General features: G+C 39.1%; 1 long non-coding RNA gene across 5 annotated transcripts; it reads left to right on the forward strand.

Moving 5' to 3' along the window:
* The first annotated feature begins 3,495 nt into the window (after positions 1-3,495).
* LOC140853585 (uncharacterized) lies at positions 3,496-8,363 on the forward strand. Of its 5 annotated transcripts, none has more exons than XR_012136662.1 (4): positions 3,496-7,155; positions 7,262-7,315; positions 7,921-8,080; positions 8,194-8,363. It is a non-coding gene; the product is annotated as an uncharacterized lncRNA (long non-coding RNA). The 5 variants fall into 5 exon arrangements; XR_012136659.1 differs by having other exon boundaries at positions 3,496-4,393; positions 5,557-7,155; positions 7,921-8,363; XR_012136661.1 differs by having other exon boundaries at positions 3,496-4,393; positions 7,081-7,155; positions 7,921-8,363.
* Positions 8,364-8,604: the final 241 nt, after the last annotated feature.

Raw genomic sequence — 8,604 nt, forward strand, 5'->3', positions numbered from 1 at the left:
TCAATCTCTCTCCCCCCATGTCCTGTTTTCTCCTTTCTTCTCTGCTCACATTTTTCCTGTTTCTTTTACTTCTTCTTCTATTTTATGTTATAGTTTCAGATCTGAACCTATTTATTATCTAATCTAAAAATGAAGATACTAGAGATGGTTTTAATCTTAGTTATGATTAAATTCCTAGCAAAATCTGAAAGGTTTTTTCTTCTAGGTGGTGAAGTAGGATCTACCATGCTACTTATAAGATCATGCTGGTAGATGATCGAGATCACGATCGAAAGCAAGGTTTTAAGGCTCAATTTGGTTTCAGTCCCATTGGTAGAATTTTGCTCCGAGTTCTAAGTTTTAGTCAAAAAGTCAAAATTGGAATATATATATATATAAGGAAAATAAAATAATCATGAAATGTCAGTTCTAGATTTACAAACAAACCAAACTATTCATGAATTACTTGGAATTAGGTTTACACCAGGTTCAAGTAGGAAATGAGTCAAGGTCAAATAGATTTTATTGCTCAGCTCATAAACAAGGCAAGCTTGAACACTAAAAGCATGGGAGAATAAATAGCATTTGGCTCAACTTAGCTCAAAAGAAATGCCCTGCTTGGATCATAGATGAGCTGGGCTTGATCACATTCTTTTAAGTTTGGCTTGATCTTGACTCAAGCTTGAATGGTCCTTTTATATAGCAAGCTGAGCCAAAGAAACCTCACTCAGCTTGCTCTCTTTCGTTTGCATCCGTAGTCCCTCCCATCATATATTTGTATTTTAAGCTATGTTACATGGATTTGAGTTTGTATGTCAAGCAAGGTTTGTAACTTTAGACTGCACCGCCTGGTATGGTTATGCCATACCATACAGTAGGGTATTGAGCAAGACTCACAAAATCGATATTGAGATTTGTGCTGACCGCGGTGGTACAAATTGGTATCGGACCGGTGCGAACCGATATAGAAGCAAAGAAAGAAACTAGAGAGGAGGAAAAGAGAAAAAGAGGGGAGGGAGAGAGAGAAGGGGGGAGGGAGGGAGAAGGTGGCTAGAGGAGACGCCAGTAGTGGCCATAGTGTGGGCCATGGGCGTGCTTGAAGGGCTGCCAAGGCCTCCATTTTCTCCATCAAATCATGATCGAGAGAGAGAGAGATAAAGAGAGGGGGGAAGAAAATGAGTGAGGGGAAGCCGTCGGAGAGGCCGCTGGAGGACCTCCAATTGGCTACCATGGCCATCGGACAGTGAAATCGTGGTTCGTGGCTCTATGGGCATGAAACAGGGGCGATTGTCCCTATTTCATAGGATTTTTTTTAAAAATTCTGACCACGATAAAGTCGGCAATGGGTTTGTTGGCTTCAGTTAAGTAAAGCCGGCAATGGATTTGTGAACTTCACTATTTATCATCGTTTAAAAAAAAATATGATGAGTGGAGGCGGTCATCCCTGTTTTACGACGGCGACTCCATCTGTGCCTTTTTTACCATCTAGTAGCCACAATGGCCATCTGATGGCCTCTCCGTCTACTACACCTCCCTTCGGCACCCTCGCTCCTCTCTCTACCTCTTTTGATTAAATATCCTATTGGACGACACAGAACCACAGAGGCCTTCGTGGCCCTCTGATGGCCTTGGTAGGCCACCATTGCTCCCCCTCGCTCCCCCTCTCTTTATCTTTTTTGATTAAATGTCCTATTGGACGACATGGAGCCATGGAGGCCTCTACGACCCTCTGGTGGCCTCGATAGGCCACCGTCGGCCCTTCGATGGCGTCATCTCCTTTTTTTCTCCCCTCCTCTCTCTTTTCCTCTCTTTCCCTCTCTTTGTCTCTCCCTTGTCTGATGTTCCGATTTAGAAGGCCGAACCATCTCGATTTGTAGCTGGTATGGCTCGAAATGCCTAGAACTATCTACTTTGGGATGATTCGATGAATCATGGTGCTGAGACTTGGTGTGCCTCCGGTACTATGTCATTATTGAGATATGTGTCATATCGAATTGGTACAGGGTGTATAGGCACTAGTATAGGGTTTGATTCCAAGATTGCAAACCTTGATGTCAAGTGTAGATGTGTGTCTAAGAGTCAGATCCTTTCAATATCTAAGAATTTATTCTTATGGAGCCATGTCCATGTGTTATACCGATAACCATTTCAATTGTCAGGTGCAAGTATTTTGGGCTAAAAGCGAAGGGTCTAGTTAAAATAGTTTTAACTTTTAAGTTTATCTAGGATCATAATTTTTATAGTTTGGATAGTTTAAGATTGAAACTAAATTGTATTGACTATTGAAGCAAATGTGTTAAATAGATTAAGGTTGGTCTGATCAGACCCAAAACTCCAACCATGGTATGCCATATTATAACAAACCGGATAGTATGGGGCATAATGTATTATACTGGTTTAGTATTGATACATGGTATAGGGGCTATACCAACACTCGGTACATTGAATCAGCCCTATACTAGGTGTACCAACACAGTAATAGGGTGACACTGGTATGGGGCCTGGCACAGAAATGGCATGCCTAGACTCTAACTAATATCCATCCATCAATTGAGCTATAATAAAAGGTTGTTCAGATCTAAAATAAAAAGATCTATATGTCAGGAATAGGCTGTTTGAGATGAAATGTTAAAAGATATGCTGGTAATAAATTAAGTCCATGCATATACTAAGAAAGCAAAGCCTATGCACCAAAGTAGACTACTTAATCAAGTGTGGCAACTACCATAATCACCAAATTACAATAATATTTTGATTAATATTTTTGAAGGAAAAAATGGCTTGGATCTGATCATTGAAACCGATCAAGAGTGAACTACACAGACATAAAAGAAAACCAATTTGGCTCTAAATGGCAAATCAAATACGTTGACACAAGAAATTGACAATGGATTGATTAAATCAAAAGAAAATCTAATCAACATTAGAAGGAACTAAAGCCTATACATCAAAAACAGGACAACCAAATTACAAACTTCCAAAATCTACAATTTGTTAATCTACCTAGTACCCAAACTGCCTCCTTTCAAATTAGGCATGCACATGCTTCTCTAGATATTTCAATGTTGTGTAGCTAAAAGAGAAAACAAGAAAAAGGTTTTAGAGACATGCATGCTTATGATGAAGCAGTAATTATTATAGATAAACATCTCATGGATGCACTAGGGGACTCAATTGCATCTCACCCACCACAGTAACAAAGAAGCCGAGTAGGAATTACAATCATCGAAAGTACAATTCCAGGCATATGTATTTATAGTAATTGTACCTACCAATAGGCTCCAATGCAATACTGAGGTTCAACATGGCGCAAGGGTTGAACTGGCCTATACCAGTTGCAACCAGCATTTATGTTGTACTGACCTGTACCACACAGTTCCAAGCAGTACCGTGGCTGGCCCCAAGAAAAGAATCCTAACTTTGTGTCAGTACAAGTGTACCATATTAAACTAGGCACACCATACCATGTTAGTAGGGTACTGGTATAGAAAACGTTGATATATACGCACTTGTTAAGCACAAAAGAAAAAGAACAAAGGTTTGGCTGGTTTAAGCAAAACTATCAAAACCAATTGAAAGTAGCTAAAGCCAGAAATTCTGGTTTTCAGGTCAGTTGGCTGAAACTTAACCTTATTTGAAAGGGTTCTTGTGGGATGCTGGATCAAAATCGGTGCTAATACCCTGGTGATATCTACTTCTTTTGTTTGGACTGACGTTCAGCTAGCTAATGTATTTAGCAAATTCTCTTCATATACTCATTTGAAGAACTCATTGATAAGCTGTGGGCATGCCAAATATCTATCATCTGGCTTGAGAGATGCGTAGAAATATTTGGAACATTATTCCTTAATTGTCATGTTACCTTATTTATATTTTCGCTTATATTGCTTTAGTTGACTATTATATTAAGGTTGCATATTATCAGCTATTATTCAAGGCAAGGATTGCGAAACCATCTTGAACCACCTAGTTCGGAGCATATCGGACCATACTGATGATGGATTGGGACGTTTCCGACATTCAAAATGAGACACCAGTGAGGAGGGGGACAAGGAGAAGGAAAGAGAAGGAGAGACAGAGAGCAGGGGAGGGAAGAAAAAGGAGAAGCTAGTAGGCTGCAGAGGTTGCTGGAGGGCCGTAGGGGCCATCGAAGGCCTCTGTGGTCCTCCGACGGCCTCCACTTGCCTTTGTGCCCTTCCTTCAATGGCCTCCACCAGCCTCCATGCTCTCTCCCTCTCCTTCCCTCCCCACTCTCTCTCTCTTTCTCTCTTTTCTCTCTCATGTACTTCGTCTCCCCTCCTCTCTCTATTGTGTCAGTTCAAGCCCTGCAAGGAATGGCATGGGGGCATATTAAACCATATTGCTAGTCGACCGATATGGGCCCTAGCATCGGCATAGTCAATCTTGATTTAGGGTACACTTTTTCTATCCCATTATGATCAGATCATAATAAAAGGCAATCGATGAAAGAAAAATTTAGTCCATCTCTTTTCTCTCTGACATATAGTTTCTCATATTTTTCTTTTCCTCTTTTTATCTCTTCTCACATATGTCATTCTTCTTTCCCTTTTCCTATTTTTAATTCATAAATCTGAGAATGGGTGCTCTTTATTATTTGGTCTAAATCCTTTTCTTCTTTATTATACATCCACGTTTTACCTTATCTCCTTTATATTCTTCTGCTGATACACTTTTTTTAGGTGCAAGCAGTGACCTTTCCCACATAGATGAAGAGATATGCCCAACAATGGAGTAATAAGACAGAAGAAGGCAACAGAAAAATATCCCAAACTCACAAAACATAGAAAAGTGAACTAGAAATTTGATTCAACCCAAAAATATGGATTTTAGATCAGCTAGGAATCCCTCTTTATGGTTGTATAATCCTATTGAATTTGTACTTGAATATGTGGAAAATAATCATAGAAAAAGAAATTCCTTATAATATGCTATGATTTGTCTATACATTTAACTAATATAAACATTGAAAGTCATCCTAGAGAGAATCACCTCATGATTGGATAGGCTCTCATGACATCTCTAGCAGATCTCTATGTTAGATTCTTTCTAATTTATTGAGATTTGTTGGCGTCAATCTGGTGTAATCATACCTTTGAGATTAATTTTCATGTTGTGCGTTAGCCATTTAAAGTTGATTTAGGTTTGAGTCAAACTTGAAACTGCTTTGCTTTTTTGGACCCAAGTTGGATATAACTCGCTCGAGTTGAAAAGACTTGTATTTCTCCAACAAAGTAACAAAGAGCTTTATGAACTCAGCTTTTGAGATCTAAGATCTTCAGGGAGTGAATTGTTCTTCCATCTAACCAAGTTTCAAACTGAGGAAGTGGCCAGAATGGTGATAGACTTGTTTTAGTACTCGCTCCTTTGGACCTTCTAGTGTAGCTGCTGACAGTTGAGCTGGAGCTAGGCCCTTATCTTCACTTCCATAAAAGCCAAAAAGATCTACAATACTAAAAATAGGAGAGTACTTGATGGATGCTTTGCATAATAGCCGTTGTCATTAACCTTCATAAGATTTTACAAACACCAATTTTTCACTGTTCCAGCTTACTGCAGGTGCCAGGAGGACATCTCTCCTAAGGATGGCAAACCATTGCCAGGTCCCCGTCTCAAGCGGACTCAGCTGATGGAACATTTGCACAAGCTAGTTCAGGCAAACTTGGCTTTACTGGAAGTGTTTTTTTATTGTCACTCATATATATAAAATAGTGTAATGAGTTAATTAGGGAGATATCATGAACTAGGCTCTGTATTGCTAATTTATATAAATTATGTTGTGCTTTTGCCTGGCCTATTTTGAAAAAGAAGTGTACTCGAGGCCTATTGCCTTGTCATTAAGGAGGCTCATCATTATGTCTTGTCTTAATTTACCCATAAAGCAATCATTTTTGTGAGCCCCATTACCTCTCTTGTACTGTCATCTCTTTCTTGTACTTCTTTTCCTTCATAGCTAATACATCTTTAAATACTTTATGTATCAGCTTCCTTTTGTTTGACTCACTTAGTTTGCTTTAAGGAACTAGAGGTACATCTCATGTCTCAAGAGCTAAAGATATCTGCAAGATATGTGTTGGCCTTGAAGGCTTTAAACTAGTTTCCATCTTCTACCATAGTTTTTGCCTAACACAGGGCTACTGCAAGAACATCGCAATCAGTTTTAAGAGAAATGAACTTCAAAGAGTAACATTTTTAATCACTGAACTTAGGGCCATAGAATAAGAGGTGGAAAGTGTCCTTTTTTCTATAGTGCCAATAAGGTGGTAAATTTACTACATAGAGGTTAGGTTGAAACTTGGGAGCATGAGATTTCTTTTCTTCTGCTTGTGAAAAAATATTTAGTTCAGTGGAGGAAAAAAAAAGGGAAATAGTTGTGCAGAAATGTCATGCTATGTTACGCTCGTGGATTAATACAAATCTTCAACTAAATGACATTGACATGCATCTCCCTGCTCTCCTTATGGAAGGACCCTGTCGCTTTTTATCTGCTTGCTAAAAATATATTTGTCTCATAAAAAACTATGGAAATGTCATGCCAAGTTATAGTGGTGAAAATAGAAATTTTTTTGTTAAAACACATTGGCATACAAGAATATGCTTTAAGATGGTCAAATGTCTTTGCACAAAGAATAAGCTGCAAGTTTGGTTCTTTTCCTACAATTATATATTTTTATATAGGCTTTACCTATCCTCAAGTATTTTCCAGTCTAGTATATTAGAAGATAAAGTGGGACATATTTTTTTTGAGTTATCAGATCCAATGAATAGCTTGTCATCCTGGAGACTCCAGTGGTGACAATTTAGTTGAAATGGCAGCACTTGGCAAACCACTTCAGCGCCACAGGTGGAGAAATTATTGCGTGGACCACGCCCAGGTAGACCAGTGCAAATCTCGAGGCATGTGCATGGTGGATAATGCATAATCGGAAATTCGTGAAATACAAGATTTAATGTGGCGTGTTATCCACTGTGGGATTTGGCTGGTCTATCTGGGCATGGTCCAGGCAATAATTTCTCCCACAGGTGGGCATGAAGCACAGCACTCGTATTATTGTCATCATGCCAACTGTGAATCGTCAACAGGGAACAACTAGACCACGACATCACCACGTCCTTGTAGATGAGATTGGCTTCTTTTCTGATGATTTACAAGAACTGGTGCATTCACTTTCCTACGTGTAACTTTCATGTTCAAAGTTTTATTACTCCCTTCAGCAATCATCTATGTTTGCCACTGGCAATAATTTGTTATGTTGCTCTGCAGTTGAACCATTTGCATTCCCCAGGTACCAATGGAGCACTGCAGTTATTTCTGAAGGTAATGGTCTAAAGTTAGAGCTGATTTACGAAAATTGCTGGTTATGTTTAGCTTCTACTAAGATACATGCCTCAAAAGATATAAAATTTCTAACAAGTAAGCCATGAAAATTCCTAAATTAACGTGAAACCAGATGAAACCATGAAAATTCAGCATTGGCACCTCTTAATGAGCAGAAGTTGGTAGGCGTCGCATGCCCAAGTTGCAGACTCGTCTATAAGCAAAAGTTTGGGGTGCTAACCCTGACTTTTCAAGGCTGTTTATTTCTTCTCCTTGGTTTAGCATCATTTAAAAAACATTTTTTAGGATAAACCTTCATTTTGGTAAAGGTATCTTAGCAGGACCAGAAAGAATCACCGCCATAGTGCAGATAGTATTTTCCAATATATTTTAGTGCTTAAAATGGGAAATCTTGGCATTAAAATGCTTCAATATGCAAAAATAATTAAGCAAAAACTTTGGCTACAGCCTGCATGACTACAAATCATGAATGCACGTTTGAATTATCCGGGTATTGTTGGCAAGGGTTTAATGCATTCTCCATATGTTATTTCCCATCAGACTAACCAACTAAACTCAAGCAACTTATCTCATCAATGCTGCAGTAGCACCTCTACGTTACTCCCATTTAGCAGCTGCTCAGATGTCCCAGATGATTAAACCAGATGATGACTTGATGTCTTGGCCAAGCAGTGTCAATATTCCATGCCAGAATTGCCAAAGCTTCATACGTTTGTGTGCAATATAATATGTTCTTCTGTCAAGGTAATGATGGAGTTCCTTTCCAAGGATTCGTGTGGTTCCTAAATATTTAGCTTCAGAGGAAGAACCGGGAACATTTAGCTCTCCCCTTTTTTCTGCTATAACATTGTGTGCAGGATTTTGAAATTACTACTCTAAACGGCCTGACCATGAAATGCAGACAGTGATTGTCGTACATGTAGGTCATGCTGAATGATTGAGTTGTTCTGGAAAAATTTTTTTAACCTGAAAACACGTCGGGCGGTTTGATCGAGCTGTTTCTTTCCATGGGTGGCAGAATATTGCAAAATTGTAACAAGCCTTGAAACAGCATTTGAATTGATACAATTTGCTGGGGGTGTATACACACCTACCATGAACTTCTTAATTCATGATAGGTGGACCAAAAAGATCTGCCGCCTAAGTAGATAAGATGTTGAGACTTGATATGGTTTTGATTGAGTCCTGCAAGGTCACCACACTTTGGTCTCGGGGCTCAATTAAACTTGGGCCAAGTTCTACTGGGGGGTTGATTATTGAGATCGACT

This window comes from Elaeis guineensis, chromosome 14, assembly GCF_000442705.2.
Source record: "Elaeis guineensis isolate ETL-2024a chromosome 14, EG11, whole genome shotgun sequence".
In the NCBI taxonomy this organism is placed as follows: domain Eukaryota; kingdom Viridiplantae; phylum Streptophyta; class Magnoliopsida; order Arecales; family Arecaceae; genus Elaeis; species Elaeis guineensis.